Raw genomic sequence first — 11,603 nt, 5'->3', positions numbered from 1 at the left:
TGTGATATTAGTTTGTTGAGTTGTGGAATAGAACTGGGGGAACAGTATAGACCAACACTAGGCCCACATTTCAGGTTTCATGTCCCTGTGTAATACATCTCAAATAACATGTTTAATGTGTTTTCTTCCGTTTCAAATGTAAGTCTTATGTCACTCATAATAATACGCTGTTCCCATATTGCTCTGCTGTTGCATAAACAAATGCCTGTTGGTATTTTGATGTCCCTACCACAAGTGAGACATGTGCAGTAACATGGGGCTGTTACAGCACTCATTGAGTGCCACTGTAAAATGTTGAGTGAGTGAACTGAATGTATTGGGATGAAAACTAAAAGCTGTCTGTAGCATCATGATCATGCATAATTACATGCAAACTCCCCTGAGGAAGAATCTTACATTATAAATGAAAACATTCCCAGCCAAAGCTCTCTTGTACAAACAGTATGTGGGCTGATCCAGAACAAAACGTGCCTGAGTAACATGCCTCATGTTCTACCGCCAGCTCCCCTCCATGCCTACACCTTGGTCCTGAACCACAACATGGGTTTACATGTTCAAGATCTACTTAAAACTCTTGTAAGAATGTATGTTCTCTCTAGTAAAAGGAAGTTGCCGTTCTAGAATTGAACTGTAGGTTAGGCATTGTTCCTTGATTTGGACATTTGCATTGGTAAATAACGTAATTATAAGTATATTATTCAATTCAAAAGGCTGGTGTTTTGTATCTGGTTTAAATATCCTCCTTTGTAAAGGAATGTATATTTAGAACTGTAACTATGCCCATCCTTGCATGTTCCTTAATTGCCCTGTATATTGTATAAGTCATGGCAATATACGGGTTCCATCCCAGGCTGTATCACAACTGGCTGGGATGGGAAGTCCCATAGGGCAGCGCACAATTATTTTTTATTTAACTAGGCAAGTCAGTTAAAAAACACATTCGTATTTTCAATGAAGGCCTAGGAACAGTGGGTTAACTGCCTTGTTCAGGGGCAGAATGACAGATTTTTACCTCCTCATTTGGGGATGCGACCTTATAACCTTTCGGTTACAAGTCCAACGCTACCGTGTTGTCCGGGTTAGGGGAGGGTTTGACCGGGGTAGGCCGTCATTGTAAATAAGAATTTGTTCTTAACTGACTTGCCTAGTGAAGTAAAGGTAAAATAAAATATAAAAAATACAACTGCTCATATTGACAGAGGCTGCTTGGACAGATTAGGGTCGCGCGCTGCGCGCTCTCGAAATAGGAATTCACAAACCTCAACTGCGGATATTTTTTTTGAGTATGTGCCTACTGCCCGGGGCGCCAACGCAATCTGCACGGCGTAATGTTGTGAATGAGGGATAGAATGACGTCAGTGGCCCAATGTCAACAATGTAGCCATTCAGAGTAGGCGTTCCATTCGAGTGTAATAAACAGCGGAGACGGAGCAGCACGCTGCACAGGATCATCACACACACTGACATTTGCTGAAGAAGAAGAACAACAACACTTTTTATAACCACAAAACTTAATTTAAAAAAGAAAGAAATAAACGAATAGTGTAAAGTAAAGGTATTCTCCCTGCAGTCGGGGGCTTTAGGAAACTGCAAGGAAGTCACCATGTGATAAAAAAAATATTTGGTAAACGGACAAAAAGGTTGGATTACAAGAAAACAAGCGAAAGTTAAAAGGTGAGCTGCATGCATCTTTCAACCTTTTTACTGAAATGTGTTATCGAATGTCTTAATTATTAAATTATTGTGCAAGTGCTCGAATAGACTATATATAGTATGTTTATAACGGCGAATGGAGTTCCAAACTTGTACGGTGAGAGGACTGTTCATGTTTGGAGTTCGAAGATATGAAAACCTCTCCAAAATAATACATGCGTAAATCTCCAACACTTGGCGGCATGAATCTGATCATTTTTGTCTGGTTGTAGCTATTAGCCTAGTTTTGATTGTGAACACTCGTTTTAAGAGTGAAACATACGGCTATACCACATCCTGTTATGATCTGAGTCAGTCCGATTTGAGCTCCCTCCGATTTGAGAGTAGTGAATGCATTGCTATCCTGGAGGAGGAGGAGGAACGTCTGGGTTATGCATGACTCTTGTTTTCGCTGAGAGAAAAGAAGCTGTCACTTGCAAAGGCCTTAACCGTTTAATGGGCCATGGTGAAGGCAAATACCCCCAGTCCGAATTCCCGCCCTCATTCACTGCAGAAATGAACTCGGGGTGATTCAAATGTGCAATGCAATTAAATTTACGAGTATAGCTTACACATTAACGATTAGGCTACTCTAACTGACAAATCCCATTGACGATAATAATGATTATGATTAGTATTTAGTAATTATATTATATTCTTTAAAGCTACCCAATGTGCTCCTGCGACGAATCGGATGTTACAAAATAATTTACTCGCATACATTTTACAGTGTAACTTGTTGCTTTTGAGTAACAAAAGCAATTTGGCAACAGTTGGCTGAATTGCACTCATGTAAAACTAGTATCCATTATACTACAACCACCCCATTAATCCACAGAAAATCAGCGAAATATTTGCTGTGTAAGGACTGCGAGCTCTATTTGGTTCAGCAGCCAATGCAATCGGCTCAATAGCCCGAGGGTGCCATTTAAAGAGCCAGAACATATATTTCAGTGAAACCGGGGGAATGTGATCCCCCCTCTCCATATTTGCATTAGAGTCCTAACTCAAGTTTAATTGAGGTTACATGTGTTTACAATAGTTCATATCCTCAGCCTGGTCTCATAGCAGCCCAGTATTTCCTACAGCAATGTGGTTTGAGAAACGATATACTGTATAGCCTACCTGCCACAAAAGCTTCGCCTTTACCCACGGACGGTCCTCGTGCTTTGTCATCGCTCACTTTACATTGGCAACAACGTGGAGGGCATTATTGCCGTTATACATATTTAGCCTATTTCCCATAATTTCATTATTTCTATTTAATGTTTTTATTGACGTTTTAATTGACGATGGGATAAGTGGTGCAGTGACTAGCGGCTTTGTTTGTCCTCATCTTGAAATCACCGACGGACAGCGGCTCTGATCCGTCCATTAGGCTACTGTAGTTTACACACCATCTCTCTCGCATGCTGTGCAAAGGCGACCACGTTTGCTGCGCTCGGCTGTGATAAGAAAGTGTCATGTGTGTTCTCTCCCATAGCCTTACAAAACAACTAAATGTTCATCTCTAACATCGGCCATGTGTTGTCAAATGAGAATATCTCTGGAAAAATAAGCGCTGCGTTTCAAATGAACGATGTTGACATTTTAATGCGGTGTTACCGCAGTTTGTAGCCTATAGCAGTGTGACATGCACCTAGAGGATCAAGACATTCCTTTGTCTACTAGTGCATTTCAACCTTACTGCTCATGGCACAACAGTGGCTGATTGTGCCATGAATATGCGCGTTGAAAATATGTTTTCAGTGATCATTCATGATTTGGACTGATGTATGTCATTTTGAAAACTAATTTCCCATTAAATTGAGCCTCAACGCTTGAGAAAGGCTATAACACCATTATAACTCATAGGCCTCGGTATAGGCTATCTAATTGGATTACATTTCCTCTGTTCTTGAACCAAGAAACACAACAGTAGAAAATATACACTTTTAAACTATGCTTCTATCCCATTGGTGTAATTGATGCGCATTTTATCAATCAATATGGCAATGCACGCTATGTAGCACTTGTGTAATCATGTGCTGCAGATATGATGCCATTGTTCTGCCGTCTTTATCTTCTGTACATGCGCACGCTTCCCCTATTAGTGTCAGTGTATGCTTCACTTACCCAGTGAATCTGAATCTATCATTTGAGGCATTGACAGTGAACCTTGGCTGGATACAGTATATGATGCAATATCACACCAACAACCTACATCAGACATTATGTAGCCATTTTGTTTGTGTGTGTGCTATGATGAATTTGTTTTGGTTGGAACATTTCTTTCCTTTATACGTTTTTTTGCTGTTGTTGCATTATTGTAACTGTTTTCAACGGCATCATTTTACAGTCAAAGTAATTACTAGAGTCCGTTACTTCTATTACCTCGAAGACAAAGAAGAAAAAAGCACATACCTTATATTCCAATATTATCATAAAATCCAAGTTTCCCTCACAACTCACCGTTTATCACATAACGACAGGCATGATGACTGGTCAATATCCCTCTCATGCAGGGATAGCCTATTAGGGAAGTTGTCTGAATTTGACTGTCCCCGTCTCAAATGGCACCCTTTTCCATACATAGTGCACTACATTTGACTTACCTTTGACCTGGTCAAATGTCGTGCACTATGTAGGAAATAGGGTGCCATTTGTGACGTAAACAGATTGTTTGAGGATCCACACATAATGAGTCCCAGTAGCGTTCCCTCCCAGCGCCTAACCACCGCTGAAATCCCACACTTGAACAAGATCTCTTCACCTGACACCGTTTGTCCCTCCCATGCAGACTTTCCATTCTCATTCCACATCCTTAAATGCAGAAGTACCAGGCCTACATACTAACTCATACATACTAACTCATACATACTAACTCATACATACTAACTCCTCTTTGTGTTTCCTTTGCTTTGTGGTAATCAGCCTCAACTGTGTTCCAACAATAATGGTGTCTTATGTTGCCATGTTAGCAATGCCCTGTACCTTGCATGTAGAGGGAGAGTAGCAACAGTGCTGAACTTTCTCCATTTATAGACAATTTGTCTTACCGCAGACTGATGCACATCAAGGCTTTTAGAGATAGTTTTGTAACCCTTTCCAGCTTTATGCAAGTCTTCTGAGATCTCTTTTGTTTGAGGCATGGTTCACATCAGGCAATGCTTCTTGTGAATAGCAAACTCACATTTTGTGAATGTTTTTTATAGGGCAGGGCAGCTCTAACCAACATCTCCAATCTCGTCTCATTGATTGGACTCCAGGTTAGCTGACTCCAGACTCCAATGAGCTTTTGGAGAAGTCATTAGCCTAGGGGTTCACATACATTTTCCAACCTACACTGTGAATGTTTAAATTATGTATTCAATATCATTTGTGTGTTATTAGTTTAAGCACACTATGTTTGTCTATTGTTGTGACTTAGATGAAGATCAGAGCAAATTTGATGACCAATTTATGCAGAAATCCAGGTAATTCCAAAGGCTTCACATACTTTTTCTTGCCACTGTAGATATTAGGTATATTATGCACATGAATGGAACTGTCTGTAGGATAATAAATAGGTGTTTTTCTACAAGGGAACAATCAAAAAGCAAATTAAATGTATCTGTCTTGAGCAGGTTTTCAAACATACAACTTTGTTTACGGCATCGTTAAAGGGGCAGTCTGTAGCTGCTACATACATTTTTTGACATATAAATTATGAATGCTATATAATTATAGATGTCTCATGAGTTTAGTTCAACTGTCACACCCCATCAGAACCCAAAATATAAGCTTGTTTAACTCAAATGTATGTAAACATTGTCAATGTAAACAAACCCTGTAATAGCCTCAAAATGTGCTTATGATCATTTAAAACATAGAATAAAACTATAATTTTGATATCTTGGATGGTCAGTCCTTGCATCCATAGCTCTGACTAGGAATGTGATAGTGGTTACATTTTCTCCAGGCTCATCCTTCAGCTTTTTACCAAAACAAAGGCGGGGATTCCCTTTTTTAATTGTTTCAACTGCGGATTGCCACTCTAAGGGGTTGTTCTTATCCCTCCAGGCATTTTAAGTGACCCCTACCAGCAAAAACTCAACATCTCTAATCACAGTCTTGAGTACAAAAAAAACGTGTTCCCATAGTTCACCTACGTCAGTACAAAGGCATGTTTGTTATACTGGGCTCCAGCCAGTGGGAGCCATAGATGGGACAGCACTGCTGGGAGAACTCTAAGATCATGCAACTCAGGCCAACGGCTTTTATTTCTCTCTCTCTCTCTCTCTCTCTCTCTCTCTCTCTCTCTCTCTCTCTCTCTCTCTCTCTCTCTCTCTCTCTCTCTCTCTCTCTCTCTCTCTCTCTCTCTCTCTCTCTCTCTCTCTCTCTCTCTCTCTCTCTCTCTCTCTCTCTCTCTCTCTCTCTCTTCTCTTTCTCTTTCTCTTTCTCTTTCTCTTTCTCTTTCTCTTTCTCTCTCTCTCTCTCTCTCTCTCTCTCTCTCTCTCTCTCTCTCTCTCTCTCTCTCTCTCTCTCTCTCTCTCTCTCTCTCTCTCTCTCTCTCTCTCTCTCTCTCTCTCTCTCTCTCTCTCTCTCTCATGTGAAATCAGACTTCATTATCGTGCCAGATCCAGCTCCATCTGCGGTTGCAATGCCCTCCATGAAACAGCCCTGTGTTGCCTGCCCCTCACTGTGTTCCCTTCCAGTTCACTGCACCTATCCGGTGTATGTGACAGTAAAACATATCACAGACAGAGTGCCAAAAACACATCACACGCAAAACACTACAGGAACGATACTGCTTGCTCTGTTTTGCTTGGAGTTTTTATACTGCCTGCGAGAGATTATCAAGACCCCTAAATAACCCCGGTGACTGTGTAATCAGACTGTCTGTGATCATCTGCTGTATTTTCCACCAGGATGAGAGTGACTGACTAGATTACCTCAGAGCCCCACCACGTGGCCCCAGGCCTTGACGCAGACAGTTAACTTAATGCTCATTAGGAACCCATCCCGTGATCATCCATTACTTTTTAATTGTGCAAAACGGATTTCAGCAAACTAACTGACTCACATTTGGTCTGAATTGGGCTGAAGTGAAAACAACAGAGACTAGGGACGATGATGGAACCACTAGTCACAGAAAATAATAGACATCCAATGAAGTGAATCACTCAAGGAGAAGTAGTAATGAGGCCTTTCAGATCACTTTGCAGTGATGTCTTTGTTTCAGAAGTGAATTGGAAGACGCCTCCGTGTTTGATCACTTTCCCTAATGGGCGCTCGGCATGGCTGTGTGCTTGGAGGTGCTGTGTGCTTGGAAGTGTCCTCCTCACATTGCTGGATCTTCTGGTTTCCTTTGTGAAGCGTAGAGGGGGCTGGGGGAGTGTGAGGAGCAGGCGTGGTAAAGCCGGCACAGCTGCCATTTGGACACGGTGAGCCCCTCACAGAAAAGGCGCCAGCATAGGAGTGTTCTCGCGCTCTCTGGTGAGACAAGACTATGCCAAGGAGTGGGCTTGCAGTGCTCTCAGCCTCAAGTGTCACTGAAGAGCCTCAATGATCAGCTCTTATCTGAGGGCAAAGGCGTGCGTATCATGCCAAAGGAGTCCCTTTCAGCTGCTGCTTGACAGTACGACTGTTGTTGTATTGGTGATGGGATACCAGTGTGCTTCTTAAATGGGAAGTCAATACCAACACCTGCATTTCCTGTCCACTTCCATTGAAATCAAACCCCTTTTTTTCGGTTCCACTTGTAGATGTATAGCAATGGCATTCAGTGTCACTGTCAATGTCTGTTTTAATTATGTTTTCACACCATTGTTTTCTGTGCATTCGCTCATTTGTATATCTTCTTATGGTATCACATGAGAGTGCATGGCTACATGTCTTCAAATGGAGCATTTAAATGTAGGCTGTGCATGTTTTCACCAGCCCTGCCACTGCGTGTGGTCCTCTCCTCTTAAGCATCAGAGGACTTGAGTGACGCACGTGATGATGCAAGTCATTTATTTTCTGTAGTTGACTCGGAAAATGGCGGCATAGGAACCACATCAAGAGCCTCAGCTGGGCCTATTTGTCTGACTGTGTCAGCAGCACAGTTACAGTCCAACATGCACCAGGCAGGCATTGGTTCTTTACCAGAACCACATCCAGCTAAGGAACGGCCAAAGAGCAAATGAACCAGTGTGTCATGGGAGTAGTTGTATAATGATGACAAATCCCTGTCTGCATTTTGTTTCGTTTCCTAAGCCTTTGTTAGTGTTCCTAAGATGCCTGTTCTATATTTAGAGCAAAGCAAAACACCCAGTTCTGTTCCAGGTGTTGTCTACTCCCTTGGGGGCCTTCCTCTCATAGTGGTGATGACATGCATGTTACACACCTTATAAAATTAGGGCTGTTTTGCTGTGAATTTGAGGCAGAAGAACTGGATCTTGTCTGCAGGGTGTCTGTGTTGGGTATGGGGAACGCAATAGATCATACTCCTCCTAGTTAAATTTAGAGCCATCCCCTCCCGCCTGTCAGCATTTTCCATCTGCAGCAGCTGAGTCAAATGCGGAAGCGAACCGGAGCCCCTCTGACCAATGACCGACCGCTCACTCATCCACCCAGTCAACCTCCCATTGCTAAACCAACCAACTTACACTGCCTTACTTTCAGCTCCTAGTGGAGCAGAGGGGCTCACCAGTCCGATTTACAGCATCTAGACGTTTTATTAATCACTCGCCTGCCTGTCTCTAACTTACTCAGCGCGTCCTCATTCACGACTTGTTTTACACTGCTAATGCTTCCCTCTTCAATAGTTCAAAGCATGAGTCTGCGAGGGCTACTCTTTTTTTTGTGAAGGTTACCCTCTATCTCTGTCGGACGCTAACTGATTGTGTTGTGGCCACAGCCTGACACGATGTCAGGACAAAAGAATTCTGTTCTGTTGTCTTCCTATTTAGCCTGAGGTCACATCCTTGCTGTTATCCCTGCGACAATCTCTTTTGTTCTGCTGGTGTTCAGCATTATACAGGACGTATTGTTGTGCAGAGAAATGTGCAGCACATCAATGAGGGGTGTGCCAGAAAGCTAATGTGTGGGCTTTAAGTAGAGTTAAGCTGTATCTCTGCACAGGGTCTACACAAACCTGTGAGGGAGGACATACAGTCAGAGTCACACGAGTGGCACACACGAATCACATCAACTATTGCATATCAACATCATGCTTTGTCGTAATATACAGTGGCTTGCGAAGGTATTCACCTCCCTTGGCATTTTTCCTTTTTTTGCCTTACAACCTGGAATTAAAATAGATTTTTTTGGGGGGTTTGTATCATTTCATTTACATAACATGCCTACCACTTTATTGTGAAACAAACAAGAAATAAGACAAAAAAACTGTAAACTTGAACATGCATCACTATTCACAGCTGCAAGTCTCTTGAGGTGTGTCTCTATAAGTTTGGCACATCTAGCCACTGGGATTTTTGCCCATTCTTCAAGGAAAAACTGCTCCAGCTCCTTCAAGTTGGATGGGTTCCGCTGGTGTACAGCAATCTTAAATCATATCACAGATTCTCAATTGGTTTAAGGTCTGGGCTTTGACTAGGCCATTCCAAGACGTTTAAATGTTTCCCCTTAAACCACTCGAGTGTTACTTTAGCAGTATGCTTAGGGTCATTGTCCTGCTGGAAGGTGAACCACCGTCCCAGTCTCAAATCTCTGGAAGACTGAAACAGGTTTCCCTCAAGAATTTCCCTGTATTTAGCGCCATCCATCATTCCTTCAATTCTGACCAGTTTCCCAGTCCCTGCAGATTAAAAACATCCCCACAGCATGATGCTGCCACCACCATGCTTCATTGTGGAGATTATGTTCTCGGGGTGATGAGAGGTGTTAGGTTTCCGCCAGACATAGCGCTTTCCTTGATGGCCAAATAGCTCAAGTTTAGTCTCATCTAACCAGAGCACCTTCTTCCATATGTTTGGGGAGACTCCCACGTGCCTTTTGGCGAACACCAAACATATTTGCTTGTTTTTTTCTTTAAGCAATGGCTTTTTTCTGGCCACTCTTCCGTAAAGCCCAGCTCTGTGGAGTATACAGCTTAATGTTGTCCTATTGACAGATACTCCAATCTCTGCTGTGAAGCTTTGCAGCTCCTTCAGGGCTATCTTTGGTCTCTTTGTTTCCTCTCTGATTATAGATAATGTTAAAAGTGCAAATCTAAAAAAGATGATATTGTAAAATGTAATTTGAGTGATGCAACAGACCTGCAAAATCTCAAATGAACAGTCCACAGGCATACTGTCAATATTTCCATAATCTTCATTTCACCAGAGATATGGTATTAGGTGTTGAGGTATTCCTTCACTTCATTCACCTTGGCAACCCATGTCATCATCGGATTCCTCACAATCCTGCCAACAGCAATTCTTCCGTAAAAGAATTGGATATTTTTTCCATGTGTGCTCTCCCTCTCACCGAGCCTTATTAAATTACAAGGGTTTTGTCGTCGTTGTCGGTCATTTAAAATAATATAGGTTGATACCTGAGTGAACCCGAGTCCCAGGGTGGCTAGAGGGCCCAACGTTTCCTGCCAGGATAATTTTGTTTCCCCCCTTTTCCTGTTTCTCTCCTTAGTCAATGGGGGGGTGGGGGCAGCAGTCTTTCAAGCATTGGAGAGTGGAAGGTACTTAAAACAATCAGTGGAGTCCTGGTAAGGGGAGTGAGATCATTGTTATAGTGAGGGAGCGAGGGAGTGAGGGAGGGAGAGTAGAGGGAGAGCTGGGATGATCCCGTGGCAGTCTGTTGTTGTCTGTCTGCCAGACCCAGGCCCAGGGCAAGTCAGCCGTTACTGTGAACTCTGAGGTAACCCTTGGCTTTGGCAAAGGTCACCATTCCTTCTAGACGTATTTATTAGTACTGCTTAGCATATCAGAACGGCTCGCCCGAAAAACAAAATATTCCCTGTGTGTGTGTGAGGGGATGTTAACACAGAGCTCCAACATCTGTGTCTGATGATTTACATTGTATTTACGCTGTATGAATAATAATTATTTCTCGAATGAGTCCCCTTCTCCAGGGTCAAGATAAACAAATCAGGACATAATAATGATTATCTATGAATCAGCTTCATGGAACTTCTCTTTATTTGTTTTCATGTGTAGGCTACTTCATTGATTTGCCCCTGCAATTATACAAGTATAACCATTTCATACTTAGAATCATGCAGTTACTGTCAGTTATTCTAAAAAAATGTTTGAAATGTGTTTTATTACGGTCAAAATACAAGTTCCAAAAATGCAGAACAATATTTGAATTGAAATCATTGAAATCGAAGCAGTGGAGTGTAAAAGTAGACAAACACGTACGTAGTGTGGTTTTGGGTGTATGGTGCAGCTGTAGACCTAGCTAGTGTTTATGAGACTGGTGGGTGTTGGGGATCTTCATCCTGTGAGACTTGCACAGGTGGTTGGGAGGAGGGCGGAAAGAGAGGAGGTGGGCGTGGAGGAGCAGGGGCGTAGTGCCCACTTCCTGTTGAAATACTGTAAACCAGTTGGCTCACGACCAGATCAACAGGATTTGCCTTGCGGTGGCAGCTCTCTCTCTCCGCCTCACAATAGGCTGCCATTGGTGGAGGAGCTTTGTGTGGTGGTGTGGCTAGTTGTGCCTGTTTCTTGTGTGTGGTGTGTTTTCTCGATGAAAACACAAACAAAAGTGTAGCAGGGAAAACACATTTGGAACAGAACATTCAACTCTCCCATCAAGAAAAATAATAGCAAAGAGTATACAATTACAATTTTGCTAGTATTATTAAATATGAACATTTACCATTTTAAAATGGTGCGTGTTTTAAAAGAGAGAGTGAACGTTTGAACCACGGATAAAGGGATGGATTTTCCATTTCGTTTTGCACACTTGTGGAATGGAAAACATTAAAGTATGGCTCAGTAAAATCC

At 42.3% G+C, this 11,603-nt stretch overlaps 1 protein-coding gene across 1 annotated transcript in view; it reads left to right on the top strand.

Moving 5' to 3' along the window:
• The first annotated feature begins 1,419 nt into the window (after positions 1 to 1,419).
• LOC123994972 (transcription regulator protein BACH2-like) overlaps positions 1,420 to 11,603 on the top strand; it is a 116,108-nt gene continuing 105,924 nt past the window's right edge. Inside the window, exon 1 of the mRNA XM_046298145.1 lies at positions 1,420 to 1,674. The gene's annotated coding sequence lies outside the window, so the exon portion shown is untranslated. The remainder of the gene's footprint in view (positions 1,675 to 11,603) is intronic.

This window comes from Oncorhynchus gorbuscha, linkage group LG14 (assembly GCF_021184085.1).
Source record: "Oncorhynchus gorbuscha isolate QuinsamMale2020 ecotype Even-year linkage group LG14, OgorEven_v1.0, whole genome shotgun sequence".
In the NCBI taxonomy this organism is placed as follows: domain Eukaryota; kingdom Metazoa; phylum Chordata; class Actinopteri; order Salmoniformes; family Salmonidae; genus Oncorhynchus; species Oncorhynchus gorbuscha.
The sequence above is the reverse complement of the archived record's forward strand: the minus strand, read 5'-3'. Positions and strand labels throughout refer to the sequence as shown.